Raw genomic sequence first — 23907 nt, 5'->3', positions numbered from 1 at the left:
GATGAAAATGACCTTGAAAAATTATTTTACTCTAAAATAAGAGATTACATCAATTAAGACTCATCAAGTGAAACGTACAATGGGTTTAGAATAGGTTAAGTTTTTATTTTGATAGTATCATTATATAAACTCGTATCAAACATTTCATCACCTGTTATAATTTTAGAACTAATACCGTGTCCACCATCGTTAACCCTCTGCACTTGAGAAGTGACTCTCGGTCACCACTTGATTTGATGCGGTAATACGATGCAATAATTCGAAAAGGTAGCGATGTTGATTTAGGTTTGGTTCGGGTAATATTGCTTCATGAGTGCATTTAGCAATGCATGCGTCTACAATAACTGCCAGTCTTTAATAGTAAATACATTTTTCAGATTTATTAGCCCAAAGTGCTCCTTTGGGACGCAAAACGTCATTTCGTTTTGAAATTTTACGTTTGTTCACTGTAAAATCTGAAGCATTTTTCAAATTGTCCCCCCCCAAATATTAGAGGCCTGCATTATATTTAAAGAAATTAAATAATGAATAATATGAATGAATGTATGCATGTTTGCCGCATTGTGAAAAAACAACGGTACGTAGAGACATCCAGTTTTGAATAACGTAGGTCTCCACTCGAGTATGGGCATATGAAAGCCGGAATTCGTCTTATTATTGATTTCATATTTTGTAAAACTTTAACCAAATTTTCATTAACAAACTCAACGATTTCAAAGCGAGCATTGAAAACACTGCACAGGAGGGGGGCAAAAAAAAATTTAATCTCCAGTGCGCGAGACTGTGTAACGGAAATCCTAAAGATATGCTCTTTTCACATCATTTTGTGATATTGCTGTTGAATTGAATTTTATTGTTTAAGTGCGAAGAACATGATGTTTAATACAAAACTAAGGTAAGACACAAAACTTTAAAAAAATTTCCCTTTGAGCGTTATATAAAATCTGAAAGCTTTCAGATTTTTTTTCTTGTTATATATGCGTGTTCGACAATCATGGCAATAAAAATATTATTTTTAAAGATAAAAGCATCAGATCAACTGAAGATGAGTTTGATTTTTTGTTGATGTTCTAAGCATAGAGTATTTGACTATAATGAAGAGGAAAACAGTTGCGAAGATAGCAGTGAAATAAGAGGCGTAATAAGGCCAAAGATCGAGGTAACAGAAAGTGAAATTAATTCCGCAGAAGAGACAGAAAATTCAGAATGGATAACGTGCACAGAAGCCCAAGAAATACCGCAAAGATCCGTGCTCAGCGAGAGAGCAGCAGGACCGCAATTATCTTCAGACATAAGTTAACCATTAGATTTCTGTCAAATCATTTTAAGTTAGCCGTAAGAAATTCACCAAGTATGCGGGAGATAGTCTCGAGTTGCTAGTTTACCCTGTAGAGTCATTAGGCTTTTTCTGAAGCAGAAGACATGAAAAATACGCAGTTCCCTCGCCGGGAATCGAACCCGGGACCTCTCGATGCGCGTCGAGTATGATTTTAATTACATCACGAAGGCATGAGGAAAGGAGGGAGAAAATACCTTATATACTCCCCCTTTTAAAGGGCGAGTGGGTATTAGGAGACCTAGTCTTCAAACCCTGGTGGTGACGAATTTTCGTCCACCACCTTTTAGCTCGGGCTCCGCTTTAAGAGCCATTAGGTTTTTTTCAAGCAGGAGACGTAAAAGATGTGCAATGCCCTCGCCTGGCCTCGAACCTGGACCTCTCGAATGCGCGTCGAGTATGCTTATAATTATAACACGAAAGCAAGCGAAAAGCATGGGGAAAATACGTTATAACCCGAGCGATATTGTTTCTGTAAAACTCCGGTTTCTGCCGTTCTGTTAACTTATAGGGGAGCCAACGACAACTAATTTTTGCATGTGCAGTTCTTCATGGCTCATTTTATGCATAGCTTCCGATCCAGTTCTCTCCTTTATATCATTTGTTTAAGTAAAACGACTATCATTGATGAGCATATTTCGTGCGGCCGACTTATTTTCTGGGACTATAGCTGAAAAAGGACTTCCTATGTGTTTTTCATTCGGAATAGAATTTCGACCATTAAAAAATTCTGTAAACCCTCTGAACGCGGGTGAACAGGTGAGAGCAGGGTCCGGACACCCAGGCAGCTTTCATACGTAGAGACATTATGTATTTTTTAGAAGCAGAAAATGTGAAAAATGAGCAACGCCTTCGCCGGGGATCGAACCAAGGACCTCTAAAATACGCGCCCAGCGTGCAGATCACCATACCACGAAGGCACGCTGAAAAGGCGGGAGAAATTTCCGGTCACGTACGGATTCCGCAACAGCCTTGAGCTGAACTCGCCCTGGGACCGATAAGGTTTGCACCGGGAGTTTATTTTATAATGATAAAACGACATAGTACAGTACCATACCTGGGCTGTAGACATTTCTCACATATGTTACACAAGGACGGTACTAATACTTAGGGGTTATGCTATCATCACCCTTGATGATGACCCATCGTAGATAAGACGTAAAAATACATAGCTGGAACATAAAAATTCACAACAATTTACATAACAATATGTGCTACTTAGTGTCTTAGTATACATAATATAGCTCCTATACATAAAACATAAAAATGCATAATACGTACATAAAAATATATGTTACTTAATGCCTATATACTATTATTATTACACAACTTGATTATACACTCATGTCCATAAATTAAGGATAATTCGGAGTCACGCGGAAATCGAACTCTAAAATAAATATATCACCTGTAAAATCACTACACACATCTTCAAGAATCATATGCAAATTTCAGGAAATAACCAGATGACACCGATGGTACGTCACAATGGCGAGAGTGTAAGAAAGTGATGTATAAGGAATACAGGCAAAGAAGTAAAATTGTTCGCAGGCGCTTTATAAGCATTTCAGTGCAATAACCGAATAGTTTATGACACAAAGGACGCATTTAGAGGATTTTTTACGTGGTAGAATTATCGGCCGTCTGGAATGTGGGCGTACCCAACTGGAAATATCAAACGAACTTGGAATTGCCCAGAGTGTCATCTCCGGGCTTTGGCAACGATTCCAAGATGATGGTAATGTGAGCAGACGTTACAGCACAGGTCGCCCCAGAGTTACAACGCCGAATGAGGACCGGTATTTGGCAGTTAATGCCAAAAGAAACAGGCGGAGCACACCCTCAGACCTGTCTCGTCAGCTCTCTTCAGCCACTGGTACGACAATTTCAGGGCAGACCGCGTACAGACGCTTAGGGCAGATTGGTCTATATGCTCGTAGACCTGTCAGATACGTTCCACTTACTGCAACTCACTGTCGTCTACGGTTAGCATGGAGTAGAGAGCATGCATTGTGGACACCGCAACCGTGGGCTTGTGTGATGTTTTCCGACGAGTCCAGGTTTAGCTTGCAGTCTGATTCTCGCCGGACTTTCATATGGAGAGCTCCAGGTACCCGTTACCACCAAGAAAACATCATTGAACGACACCGTTACGGTGGTGCAGGAGTGCTCGCTTGGGGTGGAATTATTCTGAGTTCCAGAACTGACCTGCATGTTCAAATTGGAACCATGACAAGCCAAATCTATCGGGACGTCATTCTGGAACAACATGTACGTTTGTTTCGGGGCGCCATGGGCGCACAATTTGTGTTTATGGATGACAACGCTCGTTCTCACCGTGCAAACATCGTAAGCGAATGCCTTCAATCGGAGTATATCATTAGTATGGACTGGCCAGCATTCTCACCGGACTTGAATCCAGTAGAGCACGTGTGGGACATGCTTGGCCGACGAGTTGCAGCCCGTCAATCTCCTCCTACATGTCTACCGGAACTTCGGAGCGCATTGCTTTTTGAGTGGTGTAATATCCCTCAAGATCAGATCGATAATTTGATACTCAGCATGCCTAGGCGTTGTACGGACTGTATTGCATCGTCTAGACATACAATGTATTAACAATGATACCAACCATGTAATATTGGTTTTTTGTAAATAGGATTTTTTGTAATTTGCTCCAGGGAGAAAAAATTGCTAATTTGTTTAATAATATCAAACATATAGCATCTTTTTTTGCTCTTTACCTTTTGTTTAATAAATAAGCTTTACAAGTAAGTCAAATTTGTTTTGCTTCTAACTCTTCCTTTGCCTGATTTTGCATTATCCTTAATTTATGGACATGAGTTTACATAAACATGGTACGTCATAAGGTGAAAACATGATATGTAATTCACATGAACGAAACACCTTAAATGTTACACGAGGGTGATGCTAATACTTAGGGTTATGCTGTCATCTGACATAATATTACTTAGTAAATAAAACATAAGATTATCGCTTTATGTAAAGATACATAATAGGTTAGAGGGGGAAACAAAACTAAAAATTAAAATGCATTGACTCGTGCATACTTATAGTTTTGCTGTCACCTTGCATGAAGAACATAACAAAATGTATACATAGTACGTGCATACTAATGCTATCATCTTGCGTAGAGATTCAAAAGAAATGAAACATAGATATACATAAAACGTACATAACAGTAGGTGTTACTTAATGCCTATATCCAACATATGTGACATCTATTATTATTACACTTACATGATTATATATATTGGCTCGGTATGCGATAACTAAAGCATGTATATTACATACCATATATATTGCACAAGGTTGATTCTGCTACTTCTTAATTTAGCCCCAGTTTAAAATATCGCGATAATATTCTCACGTGATCTCTATTTTTCATTTTTAAAAAAATTAAGTTTGATAGATTGCAATCACATTTACAAATTATGGTCTGCATACATAAAAGAGTTAAAATTTACATAATACAAATAATTGTTTTATACATAATGTAATTTCTTTTTTACAAAATTTCAGAGCTACCTATGTATTATATGAATATTTTATACATAATCGCAGCTATTTTTAATTTGAGTTTTTTTAAAGTCTCATTCACCGTAATTTTCGATTGCTCGCATTGTTTTCTAATTCTCTCTCTCTGTTTAGTTTCGGCTTATCGAAATTTGACTGTAATTCCTTTCGAACTTAAATAATATAGTGAAGAAAGATTTCAGCGACATGCAGTAGTTCTTTATGCAGTCCCTGATCACCGTTTAAAAAAATAAAACCAGAGCTAGAAATGACTGTGATCTCTAAAATCTTCCTTTAATTTCTCTTACAAAAATATAAAAATATCTCATGTGGACGCCACATGGCTTCCTTGTACGCCTGTTGAATTATACACATTTTTGATACATTTCCATTTAAACTTATTTCCTCGAATTTCATTAGACATTCAGGCCTAGCGTTACTTAGACTTCTAAATTGTTGCTAATTCTGCAACGATTGCATGCACATTAACTAAAGGAGTAAAACCTTAACAGTTACAAGAGAACAACAAAATTCAATCACATAATGCAAAATTTACCAACATATAAGAATAAAAAATCTGAGCTCACCGAGGCGGGTAACAGAGTGAGAATATATATATATATATTTATATACGTTTGGTGCGGTTGATAGCAACGGAAAAGTGAAACACACAATTGCATATTACAGAAGTCCCACATACAAAATGTCAACGTTCTATGGCTACTCGTTTTTCAGTTATACGAAATACGCACGTACGTACAGATGTCACGAAAAAAATCTCTTCTGGATCCATTTTAAATCTATTTTAGAAAAAAAAAAAAAAAGAGTTCTTTATTCTGTCCATACGTACAAATATTACGCAAAAACATTGTTCAAATGGATTCAAGATCAGCCAAAATGGATATTTTCGTTGAAATATATGATACCTGAAATTTTTCCGCGATTACGATACTCCCTTTAGGCCCTATAAGGAAGTAAATAGTTCGTATTACGGGTTTTAAACTAAATTCTGTGGTTAAATCCCCCTACTGTCTTAATGGAATCCTGATCCAATAGATGTATTGTTTCTCGACAAAAAAAAAAAAAAAAAAAAAAAAACTTAAATGTTTCAGATTTTAAATTACGTCCAAAGGGGCGTTTTTTCAACATTTTGTTACATTTATTTATTAAATATCACGTTCTTCGCACTTAAACCATAAAATTCAGTTCAACAGCAATATCGCAAAATAGTTTTAAAATGAGAATGTCTTTAGAATTTCCGATACAGAGACTCACGCTCAGGCGATAAAAATGTTTTTCTGTACAATGTTGCCATGGCTCGCTTAGAAATCCTTGAGTTTATTAATCAAAAATTCGTTCATGTTTTACAAAACAGGAAATCGATAATAAAAAAATTCCAAATTTCAAATTTGATCTTCCGCATGCCCATATTCGTAGGAGGATTACGTCATTCAAAATTTGATGGCTCTATGTACCGTTGTTTTATCACAATACGAGAAATATACATACATTTATGCAGATTTTTCATTATTTAATTTCTTTAAATATAAAACAGGGGGAAAATACTTTGTGGCAACAGTCTGAAAAGTGATTCGCCGTTTGTAGTGAATCGACGCAAAATCGCAAAACGAAAACAATAGTCCTTCAGCGACAAAGATTATTTGGACTAATAAAACAAAAACATAATGTAATAGAAATCATGAATAAAGCTACATTATATGTAATACAAGCCATGAACAAAACAACCTTTGTAGTATAATATAAGTATACAGTGTATATAACACTATGTAAACAAACTATACATTATCGTACAAATAATATATTTATTTCATATATATTACAGAGGCGGAATATTTCCGAAGGCGGAAAGGGAAAAAAAAAAAAAAAAAGGCTAGAACCCTCATCAGGTTTCAAACCATGGATGTTTTAATTTTTAGCTGAAACTGGTACGATTTATATCACAAGATATGATAATTCTGTATAATGGAATATAAGGCACAAATAATGTAACAGATAAATTTCTCACATATATCCTATACTGACATTCATAACTCGCTTAAATTTTGTTATTTTTTTAATAGAGAAAAGAAGGAAGCATTTTTATGGCAATAAAGTTAAAAAAAGGATAGTAAAAAAGAAGAGATTATTTGCGAAAAATAAGATAAATAATTAAATAACATAAGTAATAAGGGATAAAATCTCAAATCATCTTATAAATAAATCATTGTAATTTTTAAGACATGTAAAAATATTGTTATGCTACATTTTATCACAAATAATCCTGATCTTGTTAATAATTAGAAAAATAAGATGATAAATAATTATTCTTATAACTTATTACCTAGTTTATATTTTCTAGAACTATCGTGGCTATCTAGAAGCAAAAAATGAGAAATTTTTTTTAATCTCTTCATTTATTAATTAAAGAAAATAACACTTCTACAAATATCTTTTGCTTAAAATTGCGCTCAGATGAATAAATTTTCTTTTTTGTATGACTTATTGAAATGTTATCAAAATATGAGACACAGTAACAATAGAAAATTTAAAACTTAAGTTTCAATGTGATTGTTATTTCTCTTTGCAGTATAAAATTTTCAAAGGAAATGAAGTTAACTTCGAATATCGTATTTTTCCGAATTCTCCTGAACGTAGTTTCGAACATTATTGAGTTCAAGTGTCATAAGTGAGAAAATTATATTGCAGTAGTTTGAAAAGATTATGATAATTTGCTTTTTTCTTACTGCACTAAATGTAACTGCGAACAAAAAAAGCTTCGAAGAACAATTCCGGAGTGCGTAGCTTTCATCGTTTTTCAACGTATTAGAGATGGAGATTTCGATGACGTCATCGCAGATTCTAAAAGTCTCCCATCTGTGCATGCGAAGCAAAATAGAAGTTACTGCTCTTCAGTGACACAACACGTGGTTTTTCCGTTTGCTTTTGATAAGGAGTCTTCATATTTCCTTCTACTTATAGTAAGTAATTTTTTTATTCGAAAGTGGCATATTTTAACATTCAGAACTGTTGCATTTGATTTAGCAAATGACTTCCCTCCTTCATTTTATTTATGATAAGTTTTGGAGTTTTTTTTTTTTTTTTTTAATGGGTATCAAAATTTTGATGAAACATATTGACAATATCTTCACTTGATATGGTGTTGCTCAAGTGTATGTGAATTTCTTATAAAAAAATTCCCCTAAAATCCTACTTACGTTCCACTTAAATTCGCGAAAGTAACGTTATTGCTATTAATTGCAATAATAATTTAATGCAATAACGTTATTGCTATTAACGTTATTGCACTAAAATATTATATTCACATTTCAAAGAAACAAAAATTATTCCGTAATTAAAAACTACTAAATTTTATATGTGAAAATGACCAGAGGGTACATTTATTTGGTAACCCCCATCCCCCAAAAAATTATTATTTATAATAATTTTTGGGGGTATTAAATTAAAAAAATTATTATAAATTGGTGGATTAGAGGATATTAAAAAGTTCTAATTATTGGTATCTCTGGTTTATAAATGTATTGCTCCAAAGCAAATACATTAAGGCTTATGCTGATGCAAAATAAATAAACTGTTTACATGTAAATTACTTTCCCTATTATAAATTTATAAATAAGTTTTCCTTGATTTAGCATTTCTGTAAAGTGTCTTCAATAAGAGTTTTATTAAATGTCATTGAGATCATGCTTATGATCATCGGTTTTATCTTCATACCAATACGGATTATAAATTTAGCTATTTTTCTCATCTACCGCCAATTCATTTAAACTTCCAATCATTTATTTAAATCTATGAGGTCTAAATTTACTGAAATATATATATGCAAAGAGAGAAATAGATCCATCTCTGTCTATATATATATATAGAGAGAGAAATGTAGATAGATGAGAAATAAGACATTTAGGACCTAATCCACAAAGGCACAATAGAAATAAAATTCAAAACCAATAGAATTCAAATATCCCCAATAAATATGTAAAACATTAATTGTAATATTTTTTACATATTTATTGAAGATTTTTGAATTTTATTATTTCGTGTCTTTGTGGATTAGGTTCTAAATTCTTATATTTTATCTATAATTGATTAATTTTTAGCAGCATATTGTGCGCAAATAATATTGGGATAATTTTGTTTTAAAATAAATATTTTTTGATACTGTTATATATACATAGACCGATATGTATGTATATTTAAAACATAAATAACCATAAATTCTAGATCATATTCACTACTTGAATTATAAAGTGGTCCATTTTTTTTTTCAAATTCTAAAAACTATTGCTTTTGTTTTGAATTGAATAATCATTGCCACCGAGTTGTTGAAACTTGTAGCGCATATTTGGGGTAAAAATACAATTTGTCGTTAATTTAAATTATTATATACAGTCCCGCCGCTTATTAAAATCACCCCCATTCCGTAGGTAAGTATATGAGTTTAGTAAGCGACTAAGTTTAATAGACAGTGATTTGTGTATTGCAAATCATGATATCAGTTTTAAAGTTTTCAGGTAAAATAATAACTAACAAAAAAAGAAAAAAATTGAAAACTTCCCAATTTTATATTACACCTCAAAAGAACTTTTTTAACGTTTTATGTGTTACCTATACTTATTAAATATCATGCTCTTTGCACTTAAACCATAAAATTCAGAATTATTATATAATACCAACAATATCACAAAATAATTTAAAAAGAGCATATCATTAAACTTTTCGGTACGCAGTCTGGTGCGCTGGAAATAATTCTTTTTTTTCTCGTACAGTGTTGCCTTTGCTCGCTTTGAAATCGTTGAGTATGTTGATCAAAAATTGGTTAAAGATTTACAAAACATGAAATAGACAATAAAACAAGTTGCAAATCTGGGCTTCCAGATGCGCGTATTCGAGTAGAGGACTATGTTATTCTAAACTGGATGTCTGTAGGTACCGTTGGGTTTTCACAGTACGGGAAACATGCATATTGTTACTTTTTTTTTTTTTTTTCTGACACCAGCTGTTACGTTATTTTCATCCTTCACGTTCGTACGGGGTTTGTAGATTTGGAGTGAATAACGACGACACTTGATGAAGTATCGAAACACACTTTATTTGCCAGTATTGTCAGGACAGCTCTAAAACACGTTTTACAGTCGTCGATGAACTACTATAAACACGCTGACACGATCAGCGATACAGCCTTCAGGTTGTCAGGTGCAGGTTGTCAGGTTATCACGGTGCAGACAGCTTCACTGCAAAGCACAGGAGTACAGCTCCCGACTCTGCTCGGTCGTTCTCGGAACTCCACGTACTCTCGAGACTTTCCCCGCTACAACTCGTGATGCACTCGACGACACACAGAGCACGGCTCCCGACTCTTCGGTTCAGTCGTTCCCGGAGCTCAACACGCTCTCTCGACGATGCACTAACCGCGCTATACTAAGAGACTCCTTTGGTGAACTCGACGACCCACTCGGCACTCGCTGCCAGGCTGTGAACTCCATTGAGTCCGCAGGGATTGACTCGCTAGACGAGATACTAACTCTCTCGCACTCCGGACGAGGCACTCTGACTCGCCCTGTCGATGAAGCAAACACTGACTGACTGCGGAGCAGTAGAGTTTATATAGCTTTCGGTTTGTGTTCGAGAACATTCTGGGCTAAACCGATAAGAATTCGTTCCAGAAGGTTTTCCAACCGTCCATGGTATATCGCTAATTTTGTCACCGAATGGGTGATTTCTCGCCAAATGTGGCAACCCTGCCTTCCCTTGCCATTTTATGGCAACCCTAAAAATACTTTGCGGGGAAGCCATCTTACCGCGCCTCGACATTTCGTAACAATATATTATTTGTCTTTTAGATGCGACAAGCTATGCTAAAAATCTTTGCAATTTAGATAACGATCATGTGGAAACATTACATATGCAGTTTTGAAGCATTTGTGATACTGCGATTACACTGGCCATAAAGTAATGTCAGTTCATAACACGGAAAGAACGAATCTGTCAGAATCTTTGAGATAATTTGACTATATCAAATATTTTAATGCAAATATTGCTGATACACTCCTCCTTTTAAAGGGTGGCTGGGATTAAGGCACCCAATTGCCAAATCTTGGTGATGATGAATTATTGTTCATCCCCTTTTAGTTCGGGTGCCACAGTAGAATCATTGGGTTATTGATCGAAGAGAAAACACCTTCCACTAAAAGGAGACTTAGATAATCGGGTGCTCAAATAGTTACGAAATCCGGACTTAAGGACACTTGAAGTCTGAACACAAAGACGATGACTCGGATTAACACTTCAATGTACGCAGAATACAAGAATGAGAAACGGCATCAATGTGACAGGAATTCATCTCTAACTGTATCCATACCGACGGAATGCATTCTGCATTAAACTTATAATGGATAACGTTATAAGCAATTTTCTCCCTTCTTTCAGCATGTCTTCGTGAAGTAACGGTAGCACACCAGGCGCGTATTTCGAGAAGTCCAGGTTCGAGTCCCTGCAAGGGCACTGCACATTTTTCATGTCTCCCCTGCTTAAAAAAAATAAAAATCCTAATGACTCTACAGTGGCGCCCGAACTAAAATTTGGTGAGCAATAATTCGTCACCACCATCATCTGGCGATTGGATCCCCTAATCCCCAGTCTCCCTTCAAAAGGGGAAGTATAGAAGGTATTTAATTCCTAGTTTCAAATTAAAGCCATCTTACCGCATCTGTACATTTCGTAACAGTATATTCTTGTATATTCTTCATTATTTAACTTCTTTAAATATAATGCAGGGCTCTAATATTTGGTCGCAACAATTTGAAAAGAAAAGCGCTGTTTATAGTGAGCAAACGTAAAATACCAAAACAAAATTAATAGCCCTTCTGGGCAAATTGCCTCTTTCGGCTAATAACTGAATAATGATAAAAAATTAATGCTAAAATTAAAATACTTATACGGTTTTGAAAACCATTGTATTTTTTTTTTTTTTTATAATTATGTTCTTGATGCAATTTTTATCTTTTACGAACAACTATTTTAACTGTATTGATTTCATATCGTTTAAAAAACAGTTCGTCAATTGTACTTTTAATTTCATGAAACTACCGACAGCTTTCTTGGTCAGCAATTTTCAGTTTTTCTTAGGATTTGCAGTGCTTTTCTAAATTCGTTTCATGAGGGCATTTCATCGCATTTTTCCGTATCATTTTCTGCAGTTCTTTAGCTATTCGTCTTCAGATTTTGTCACATTATTGCTGTGAATTGACACCTATACTAAAAATGAGTCTTCACAATTTCTGTCCCTGATGTGTAAAATATTAGCTATATTTTGAAGTGCTTATGAGACTTCTCGTGTGTAAAAGCCAACATTTTCGAAAACAGTTTTTAACTGAGTTTAAAATATTAACCCCCTAATTTGACTATAATATATCTGACCTCTAGCAGAGATATCAACTTACTTTGTAAAGTTTAAAGATTTTCACTACGGCAAACTGTGTCCAAATCTTGACACACGTAAAGAGAGTTATAACTGAGTTTAAAAAGTAAGTGTAGGAATTAGAGAAGGGTGTAAAGACTCTTACACTGGTTATCATAAATTAAGGAAAAATCACGATTACTGAAAAAGTAATGTAGAATTTTATGAAACTTACCCACAAAATACAACACATAGTAAGGTATCAAATAACATAAAAAGAAATTACCAGACAATTATGGTAGTATAGAAATTAGCACTTGTATAAAATGAAAAAATCGAAGATGTCAGTTTGCTACAGTAAAAGAACCTTCAATATGGAATATAATCGACTCTAGAAGCAATACAGCACATTCAGTGATGTGCGATGCTTTCAATTATGCGGTCTATCAGTTCCATAGGAAGCGTGAGCCATTGCTCTAGCAAAGCAGTTGCAAGCGCGGCAAGGGTCTAATGGGGCGGATTGAGAGCAGCTAGACGTCTCCCTAAAGCATCTCAGACGCGCTCAATAGGATTCAAGTCCGGGGATTGAGCTGGCCACTCCATGCGCATAATTGTTTCCTGTTGAAGATAATCATATACGATGCGAGCCCTGTGTGGTCTTGCATTGTCGTCCTGTAACAGGAAAGCATCACCTATTGCCCGGCATATGGGCGTACATAAGCATCAAGGATGTCATCTCTATAAACATGAGCATTCATGGTTCCCCTTGGAAAAACATCGTCCACCCAAAGAGATGCCACCCCAAACACAGACACTGCATCTTCTGTATGCATCTCACCGTTGACGGATGATAACGGGTTCCATCAAATAACGCCTTTTATCACGTTCTGGACTAAACCTGGACTCATCCGTAAAGAGAATAGCCCTCTATTGCTCAGGCGTCCAGTGGACAAGTTGTCGTGCCCACTGCAAACGGTCCCTCCTATGGCGTGACTCGAGAGGCACGCAAATGGTTGCTCAACTCGCATACAGACCACCTTCGTGAAGCCTTCTACGCACAGTTGACGTTGACACTAACCTTCCGGTGGTTGCAGCAAGGGAGGATTTAAGAAGAGTTGGAGTAGCGGTTCTATTCCTGAGTGCACGTAATGTCAAATATCGGTCATCGGCGCTCGTCGTAGAAGTTGGCCGTCCTTGGCTGAACCTCCTAGGCGCCGAATCTGATTGAAATTGCCTCGAAAGTCTATGACCACAGAAGGACTCACATTCAGCTATCTGGCCTCTTCTAGTTGACTTTATCCTGACTCTAGTCTCCTAAAGGCTTTCTATCGTAGTTCTGCGAGCAAATGATGCCTGGAGATCATTGTTACGAATTGGCTATCTCAGATTTTTGATGTCACTATCATAGTGAAATATGTGTATCGTATGTGGCTCGTATGTGGGCTTGCTCTCAAACATGGACTTTTATGCTCCTCGCAGATGACGTATTCCGAGTGCTAATTTGCATATTGGAGTTTTACTCAGCTACTCTTACTTGGCAACATATTCAAATTTTACACGGTTTGGCTTATTTTTGAGGGAGTTATCGCTATTTTTGTGATTTTTCCTTAATTTGTACTATAAACCAGTGTATTTCAATCTCAAACAGATAAACAGAAAGCACACATAGTGCTCCCAAAATCGCCAGCATTTATGGCCAGATCTCGAAGGCAATTTAAATACCTAATAGTCAAAGGCTACAGAGATTAATTTATCGCCAAATATGTTTGTAACTTAACCGGCATGAATTTAAACTATCGGTAAGTATAATTCAACGTCAAAACTTACGACTCTTATCTTAGTATAGCAAATCTAATAATGTGGCCTCGAAGATGAAGAGCAAGTTCTGTGTTAACAATCTCAAACACTCACTTAAATACACGCGAACTAATTTGCATTCTGTAGGGAAAGTGGAAAGCCAAATGTGACAGTAGTATACTGTAGACAGTATGTATACTGTAAACAGTTGTATGTATACTATATTATACTGTCAGTGTAGTGTAAGTATACTGTAGTATACTGTAAGTGTACTGTAAGTATACTGTAGATAGAAGTGACAGTAATTAAGTAAAGATTCAAAAAATAAAATTACTGGTTATGTAAATTAAATAAACCTCACGACACATCTCATTCGAAGTGCTTCCATTTCACAGAATTCAAGTCTGTTCTTAAATTTTTTTTTTTAACGTGTTTTCTGTAATGACGTTTAAAAGCTTTCAGAATGCCATAAAATTAAAGGAAATTTAGAAGTTGTATTTGCCAAAGCTTTTCAGAAAGATATCAGTACACACACCTCTGACACTCTGATATCTTTCTCTGTAATTAGGGAAACTATTTTTTCATTTTTCAGTTCGCTGTCCTATTAAAAAATATCCGATAACTCAAAACACCATCATTAAAACTACCAAAAAACCTAAAACACCAAATACAGTTAAAAACGGTTAAGAAAAATGTTTTGTACAATTAAAATTAGAGTCTCTACGCAAAAACAAGCAATTCGGCCATCGAGCAAGAAGGCAAAATTTTCAGTGCACAAAATTGAAAGTTAACTTTTGGTCTCACTAGCCAAGAAGACACTTAAGTTAGTGCACCAGCTGACTTAACTAACTGTTCTACTATGTTTTAAATGTAAAGAAATGGCGGCCTCTTAACAAACTTTTAAATTATTGATAAATGTATAACTATTTCATGCAGATTAATTAAAGGCATAAAAAAACCTTAACCGGAGCATAAGAAAAACATAATTCAATCACTTTTAAAGCAAAAAATGCCCAATTTACTAACATATCAGAGCAAAAATACTGAGCTCACCGAGCAGACTGTAACAGACGGGGAATATATGTTATATATATACAGTGGTGGCCAAAATTGTGGACACTTTTGGAAATTTTTATGTTTTTGAACTTTGTATGCTTATAGAAAATGTTACGTTTCGCAAAATGCAAACTTGTATATATCATTTTAAAGATAATTTATTACTGAATTCAATACAAAACACAAAATTCAATCATTTGCATTACAAAAAAGTTATATGTACTTTAATATAAATAAAAAACACAGTTATGAAGTGGTTTGTAATGGAGGACCTGTTTCTTATACACTGCAATTACAAGTAGGAATTTTTGTAAAAATTTTTAATATTTAGTCAAGAAGCAATGACATCAAATAAAAGAGTAAATTGGACACCTAGAAAGAGATGTAATATTGTGTTACGAGAAAGTGGTCTCTCCTATGCTGGAATTGCAAGACAGGTGGGTGGTTCAGTGACTACATCTGGACTCCGAAAATTTTGTTCACGATATCAGGAGACAAATTCAATAAAAAACAAAGAAGAAAAAGGCCGAAAAAGGTGCACCACATCTATTGATGACAGAAGAATAAAAAGACTATGTCTCCAAGAAAAATGTCATCAGCGGCCATCAGAAGTGATCTGAATGATGCTCGTGTTTCTGTCAGTTCAAGAACAATCGGGAGAAGATTAACAGATGTTGGACTGAGAGGTAGAATTCCACGAAAAAAGCCTTATCTTAATTTTCAGCAACGGAAAAAAAAAAGACTACAGTGGACAAAGGAACGCATTAATTGAACAGATGATCAGTGGTCACAAGTTATATGGCGTGATGAAACTAAGATATCGTTATTCAATAGTGATGGGCGAAAATATGTAAGACGTAGAATAGGAGAAGAGCTACATCCTAACTGCATTCAAGCAACTGTGAAGAACCCAGTTAGTGTTATGATTTGATCTGCTCGCTTTTAAATCGTTGAGTTTGAAAAAAAAATTCATTAAAGTGTTACAAAATATGAAATATAAAATTCGAAAATCAAAACTCGGACTTCCATGTGCACATGTTCGGGTGGAGGACTGGGTTATTCAATATTAGATAGCTCTAGGTACCGTCGGTTTTTCACACGTCGAGAAACATTGATACATTTATGCAGATTCTTCATTATTTAATTTCTTTAAAAGTAATACAGGGCGATAATATTTGGTGGCAACAATTTTAAAAGTGATTCACTATTTATAGTGGACGATACACAATCCCGTTTCGAGACTAACGCCCTTTTTGAGCTAATAAATTAACCAAAAATAATATGTAAAATAAATGTAATGAGATAACCCTTTGTCCCATTAGGTCTGAACAAATACACACAAATCAATCAATAATGTGAACTAAAACCAACTGCTACTAGCTATAAAACAAAGATTTCCATTCATATGTCAATCTCCACTATATTTCTATTATTAATAATCATTTTTGTCATAAAAAACAACAGCCTTTTAAAAAGATTTTGAGACTGTATTTTCATTAAAATAAAGATATAAATCCCTTACACTATTAAGAAATGGGATTCAATGAAATGCCAGCTGTCTCCAACAATATTACACTCTTTATATAGATCAGATCCTCGGAGGTGAAACCCATTTAAATAAACCGGGGACTTTTGGTTTAAATCAATATTGTACAGTATCGTAGCTTTAAGAAATGGTATAAGTTTCAAATACGTTTTATATTATTGCAGCACTAAATCTGTTCTTCGATAATTTCTTTTTCATTTCACTCCATTTTTTTTTTTTTAAACGTGGAATATAATTAATTAAGCATCCAACCTTTAACCCTTAACTTCCCACTGTTGCATTTCTGCAACATATGATTTATTTTAATTTAATTTCAAGTCGATATTTCAATATCGCATGAGTTTCTGAATATAGTTAATTTTTTCTGCTCACGCAAAACCCACGCCGTTCTAAATCGAATGTTTAGTTTTTTCAGCGAAGGGAAAAGCTACTTACGAAAAACGTTATAGAAAATGTTAAAGTGCAAATAATTAATCATTTGTAAATGCTGGCGAAGGATTTAAATGCATTCGCAGTCTCATTTTCGACGCATAAATACTTAATTACTTATTAATATTTTTATAAGTTTTACAGACCGCAGCATAGACAGTGTCAATGAACTTAAATAATTATCAAAATATGCTTCACTGCAATTTCAAGCGTGATAGCATACGTAATTAATGTAGATATTATACAAGTTCTTTTAAATTATGTTGTTATGTCCTATTAAATATTCTACTAAGTACTATAATAAATATAAATTTTATTAAATATTAATTGTATGCAAATTCTGTTAAAAATTCCATTTAAAAATTCTGATAAATATTATAGGAAATAGAAATTCTATTAAATTCTAATTCTATCAAAATTCTATTAAAATTCTGTGAAAAAATTCTATTAAACAATCCTATTAAATACTATAATAACTAGAGATTTTATTAAATACTAATTCTATTAAAATTATAGTAAATATTAATAGATATAATAAATATAATAATAAGTAATAAATATAAATTCTATTAATTACCAATTGTATTAAAATTCTATTAAAATGTTCAATTAAAAATACTATAATAAATAAAAATTCAAGTAAAATTCCTTTTATATGTAAATGTTATGGTGAAACACCGAAATCTGGAGAATGTCGATTTTCACCGGTGAATATCAACATTCACATAGTCTCTTGGTGTATGTCCGAAATATTTTCCAAATACTCTTATTTCTGACTTACACCGGTCAATGTCGACATTCACCATGTACTAATGGTGAATGTTGAACATATAACAATATTATATTTTCTTCTCAGTAATTCAGTCGCGAATAAACGCACTTGAGAACATGAGAACCTAAAACACACAATACATTCAAAATGAGAAAGGAAAATAATAGAAGTTAAAAACTTACTTAATTATACAGTACGTTCTAAATGAGAAAATAAAATAACAGTCATAAAAAACTTACTAAATTATGTGATTCAAATCTTATTGATTCCAACAACTTAAACTATTATGGCACTTTATGACCTCTCTTTTCGACTTACAACAGAGCATATCTGTGATTGTCGACATACACGGGTGAGGGTCCGAATATACAAGAATGTAGTGCAATATTTGATCTTTCACCGACGTATTTGGTGAATGTTAACATTCTCCGGTGAAAGTCGACATTCTCCAATTTCGGTCTATCACGATAACATATATATTGTTACGTTTTTCTCTTCACGTACGTTATGTACGGGTTCGTGTCGATTTTTAGTGAATAATTTTTAGTGAATAACACTTCATGAAGTATCAAAACACACTTTATTGGCCAGTATTATTCAAGACAGCTCCAAAATCACGTTTACAGTAGTCGATATCACGTTTACAGTCGTCGAAGAACTACTATAGACGCTGTAACAATCAGCGACACAGCCTTTAGGCAATCATGCCAGAACGGTGAAGACAGCTTCACGGAAAAGCACCAGAGTACAGCTCCCGACTCTGCTCGGCCGTTCTCGGAACTTTACGTACTCTCGAGACTCTCCACGCTACAAGTCGCGATGCGCTCGACGATACACTAGAGTACAGCTCCCGACTCCTCGGTTAAGTCATTTCCGGAGCTCAACACACTCTCTCGACGATGCACTAACCGCGATACACAAAGAGACTCATTCGGTGCAGTCGACGACCAACTCGGCACTCACTGACTGCCTATCAACTCGATGGCAAGTTAAAAATAAAGAAAGTACAAAAAAATGTCAAGTGCTGTCGAGTCCCCGTATCATCTACAGAGGCTGTTCGCACATTTTTTAGACGATTTTGGTAAGTGGTAATAAAAAATCGTTTGCTTAAAAAGAAGTCATTGCAATTGTACTATGTTTTTAAAAGTCAAAATTATCGTCTGTGGCTTGAAAGTTTTGTTTTTATTCAAAATGGCGAATTTAACAAAGCAGTGGTTCGAAGGCTACATGTACGCTCTTTCCGAAGAGAAATATGCATGATTCCTTATCCAAAAACGTTGTGAGAGTCATGGTTTCGTGATATCTAAAGCGACGATAGTAATATCATCAACAAGAAAGGGAAAAACGTCAAATTAGAGCCTGAAGTGGGACAAAAATTCCAAAATATCCAAGAAAAAACGGACATCTTCGACTATTGCAAAGGTACGTTGTTTAATGTTAAAAGAAAATCCCCCTAGTCAAAGGACAGTTGCAAAATCACTAAAATGCTCGATGTCCACTGTACACAAAATAATGATAAACGTTGATTTAAATCTTAAGAAAGCGAAAAAACGCAATGTGCATCGTCTTCCAAAGCATATCGCTCAACGCAGGACACGCTGCAGAATTCTATACGAGAAACACTTATCCAAAGAAAAATGGAAAACAATAGTCACAATAGATGAAGCATGGGTGTATTTAAATGATTGTAACAAAAAAAGAGCCATTTATTATCATAAAAGGGGAGGAAAAAAATTAAGTACATGGTTCAAAGAATCGAAAGAAAGTTTTTCTAAGAGATTCAGGATTGCTGCTGGTTTTTCTTATAATGGAAAGTTAAAAATAATGAGAGTGCAAAAAAGTGTCAAAATTAACTCCAAATACTATCAGGAACATATTTTATCGCCAAATTCCAAATACTATCAGGAATATATTTTATCGCCAATTTTTCTGAATGAAATACCATTGCTTTACCCACAGTGCCATCCATCTGTGAGACTCTATCAGGACAAAGCTAGCAGTCACACATCAAAATCCACTGTAAATTTCCTAAAAGAACTGGAACAAAAAACTGGTATCGAGGACATACCCTTCACTGATATCCATACTAAATCTCCCGATGTGTCACCTATGGATTTTTGTGCTTTCGGACATTTAAAAACTGCATTATTCAAACGTTGTCCCAAAACACTAATAGGACTGTGGAAAGCTGTTCGGGAGAAATGGGATAGAATATCTCTTCTGCCACTTCAAAAGGCATTATTATCTTGGAAATTGCGGTGTCGAAAGATAGTTCAGAATAAGGCATGTCAAATAGAACATTTAAAACACAAGAATTTTATGTAATTTAGTTTTGTGAATACAATATACATCGTCTAAAAGTGTGTGAACAGCCTCTGTATTCTAGAAAATGATTCTTTGGTAATCTCCAGAACTTTTTTGTTACCTGCTATATTGCAGACCTTTTTTTCATTTATCTGCAAAGATGAAAGTACGGTTTCAATCTCTAAGCCCGTCCAACTGTTTAACGTTTAATTTATTGGGCAGAAAAATGTTTGCCAATTTATTTATTTAATAGAGCAATAGTTAAATTAAATAGTAAGTGCTTATGCCGAAAAGTGAATGCAAAATTTGTAACATAAAAGAAATTGCTATTTCATTGATTGCGCATAAAATTTGGAAATATATCGCTTTCAAATAAATACTTTTATTTTCGGAACAAAACACAATTTGCTCTATTGATGTCAAGATAACAGTTTTTTCAACCTAAATTGCTATAATATTAATAGTAATGTGAAAAGTAGATGCCCCCCCCATGAAATAAAAAGACTATTTTGCAAAAGAACTGAAAAATTTGAGAAATTAAAACCCTTCCTAATCCTGAGAAATTTTTGGAGTTCTGAAAAGTTGTCATTGAATTTGTATGTTTACTTGTAATTTCTACCAATTCATACATCATTTCAATTATGTTTATGAAAGTTTTGCTACGCATCATAGTCTAATACCAGTGAACATGCTAAAAGAGCAACAAAGTTTAAAAAAAAAAAATCTGAAATGTTTCAGATTTTAAATTACGTCCAAAGGGGCGTTTTTTAACATTTTGTGTGTTACCTTTCTTTATTAAATATCATGTTCCTCGCACTTAAACCATAAGATCCAGTGCAACAGCAATATCGCAAAATAGTTTTAAAACGAGCATATCTTTAGAATTTCCGATACAGAGACTCACGCGCTGGAGATAAAAATGTTTTTTCTGCACAACGTTGCCATTGCTCGCTTTGAAATCCTTGAGTTTGTTAATCAAAAATTCGTCAAAGTTTTAAAAAATAGGAAATCGATCATAAAACAAATTTCAAATTTCAAATTTGGTCTTCCACATGCTCATATTCGTTGGAGGATTACGTTATTCAAAATTCGATGACTCTATGTACCGTTGTTTTATCACAATACGAGAAATATACATACATTTATGCAGATTTTTCATTATTTAATTTCTTCAAATATAATGAAGGACTCTAACATTTTATGGCAACAGTTTGAAAAGTGAACCGACATTTATCCGTCCGACGCAAAATGCCAAAACGAAACTAATAGTCCTTCGGGATTCAAATCCCTTTGGACTAAAAAAATTTTTTAAACCCGATCAGTAAGAGTTTTTATAAACTCCGGATATCTTCATTAATTTACATCCCAAATGTAAATGTTATAACAAAAATTTAAAAAAAAAGAAAAAGAAAAGGAATAGCAACACTTAATACTCGGTAGACGTAAACACTGATCAGCAGAGTGAGTTCACGCCACACACACATTTTCCCCTCTTTTCTAAGACCCCCTAATTAAATGTTTCAAAGTATTCCGTTAATGGGATATCGGATATTAATGTATAAAATTTTCTGCTATCTGTTATAAGGTATTTTCTTCCTCCTGCCTTTGTGGTGTAAACTAGTAGCCCATTCGGCGCTTATTAGAAAGGTCCAGATTCGAGTCCACGCGAGGACATTGCACATTTTTCAGGTCTCCTGCTTCAATGACTAATGACTTAATGACTCTACAGCGGCGACCGAACAAAAAGGTGGTGGATAATAAACTGGTTATCATAAATTAAGGAAAAATCACAAAAATCACGATTACTGAAAAAGTTACATGTAGAATTTTATGAAACTTACCCACAATATACAACACATAGTAAGGTATCAAATAACATAAAAGGAAATTACCAGACAATTACGGTAGCATAGAAATTAGCACATATATAAAATGAACAAATCAAAGATGTCAGTTTGCTATAGTAAAAGTACTTTCAATATGGAATATAATCGCCTCTAGAAGCAATACAGCACATTCAGCAATGTGTTATGTTTTCAATTATGCGGTTTATCAATTCCATAGGAAGCGAGAGCCATTGCTCTTGCAAAGCAGTTGCAAGCGCGGTAAGGGTCTAAGGAGCGGATTGAGAGCAGCTAGACAACTCCTTAAAGCAGTGGTCGGCAATGTGCGGCTCCAGAGCCGCATGTGGCTCTTTGGCTCCTTAAGTGCAGCTCTGGTACAAATATTCACGGAAGGCGCAATAATATTTTCATTTAAAAAAACTTGGTAAGAAAAAAATTACATCTTATTTTGATAAATTAAAAATCTTCTATAAATAGAGAACATATACAATTTTTTGTTTGAGTAAAAAGATAGACAGGTAATTAAAATTTTATATTGCTGTAAAAATAGGTAACGAACATCGAGTTTAATTTTATTAGTTTTCGTAAACGTAAACATAAACCATCTGCAAGCTACCGGCATGCGCGTGCATGCTTTTTATAAAATAGTGAAGGTACAAATTGGCATCACAGAGCAGCAGTTGCAGTGTGAACAGTTTTGTCTTATCTACCGTGTCTGCCGTTGTCCTGTCTTATTAAAAAGTTGTATTTTTTTAATCTAGCTGCACATCTTACAGGTATTTTTATACGATTTTATTACATCTGCTATGTATGTTTGTGGTTCCGGTACAAAATTTGTAATCGATTTTTCGGTAACTTCTATTTGTCCAAATGTTGGGAAGTTTTCTTCCATTTTTGGTCATATTAAAAGTTTTGTTATTCTGATGATGGAAAAAATTATTTTTATCTTTTTAGTGCAGTTTCATATATTAATAAAATTGTACTTTTTAAAAATATTTTTTTTAATTTTTATTTTCATCAAATTAATAATGATAATAATTTTGTACTGGTAATCTTGTACCAGCGTAATTCGTCACCAGCAGGACTTGGCGATTGGGTCCCCTAATCCACAGTCGCCCTTTAAAAGGGGGACTATATAAGGTATTTTCGTCCTTCTTACAGCATGCCTTCGTGGTACACACGGCGCGTATTGGAGAGGTCCAGGTAAGAGCATTGCACAATTTTAAGATCTCCAGCATCAAAAGACCTAATGAGTCTACAGTGGCGACCGAACTAAAAGGCAATTCGTCACCATCAGAATTTGACGACCGAGTCCCCTTATCCCCAGTCGCCCTTTAAAACGGGGATTATATAAGGTATTTTATACGTCCTTACAGCATACCTTCGTGGTATCGCACTCGGCGCGTATTAGAGAGATCCAAGTTCGAGTCCCGGCGAGAGCACTTCACATTTTTCAGGTCTCCGGCATAAAAAAAAAAAAAAAAAAAAAAAAAAAAAAAACCCACTAATAACTACACTGTAATCACAAAACAACGTGGAAATTTCTCTAAAATAAAATAGCTTTAGCTATTAACTTCTGCCATTCGAAAACTCGTTTTTTAGAATAACACATCCCCCCCTCCCTGAAAACGAATTCAGGCAGTGGGCGGGACAAAATTCTTTTCTTATAGCATGGAGATTATTCAAATATCGATCCGCCATTTTCTTCTTTCACTAAGGCTTTCTTGCGATGCACGTGAAAGAACAATCTGTCTAGCATTGCAGTCTTTTGAAACTGTGCACATAGATATAGATTGATGGCTTCCCTCTATTAATCGACTTCCTATGCGTGAATTTAGGAAGTAATCAGCTATGTCATCAGTTTGAAAACACAGC

The 23907-nt window shown here is 34.5% G+C and overlaps 1 protein-coding gene across 1 annotated transcript in view; it reads left to right on the top strand.

The window, feature by feature from the left end:
• The first annotated feature begins 7726 nt into the window (after positions 1-7726).
• LOC118187045 (uncharacterized) overlaps positions 7727-23907 on the top strand; it is a 58348-nt gene continuing 42167 nt past the window's right edge. The window contains exon 1 of the mRNA XM_035357230.2: positions 7727-7848. The gene's annotated coding sequence lies outside the window, so the exon portion shown is untranslated. The remainder of the gene's footprint in view (positions 7849-23907) is intronic.

The sequence above is a fragment of the Stegodyphus dumicola genome, chromosome 4 (assembly GCF_044657685.1).
Source record: "Stegodyphus dumicola isolate Sdum_Otavi_A_Nest chromosome 4, ASM4465768v1".
Lineage (NCBI taxonomy): Eukaryota > Metazoa > Arthropoda > Arachnida > Araneae > Eresidae > Stegodyphus > Stegodyphus dumicola.
This window is presented reverse-complemented; position numbering and strand designations above follow the sequence as displayed.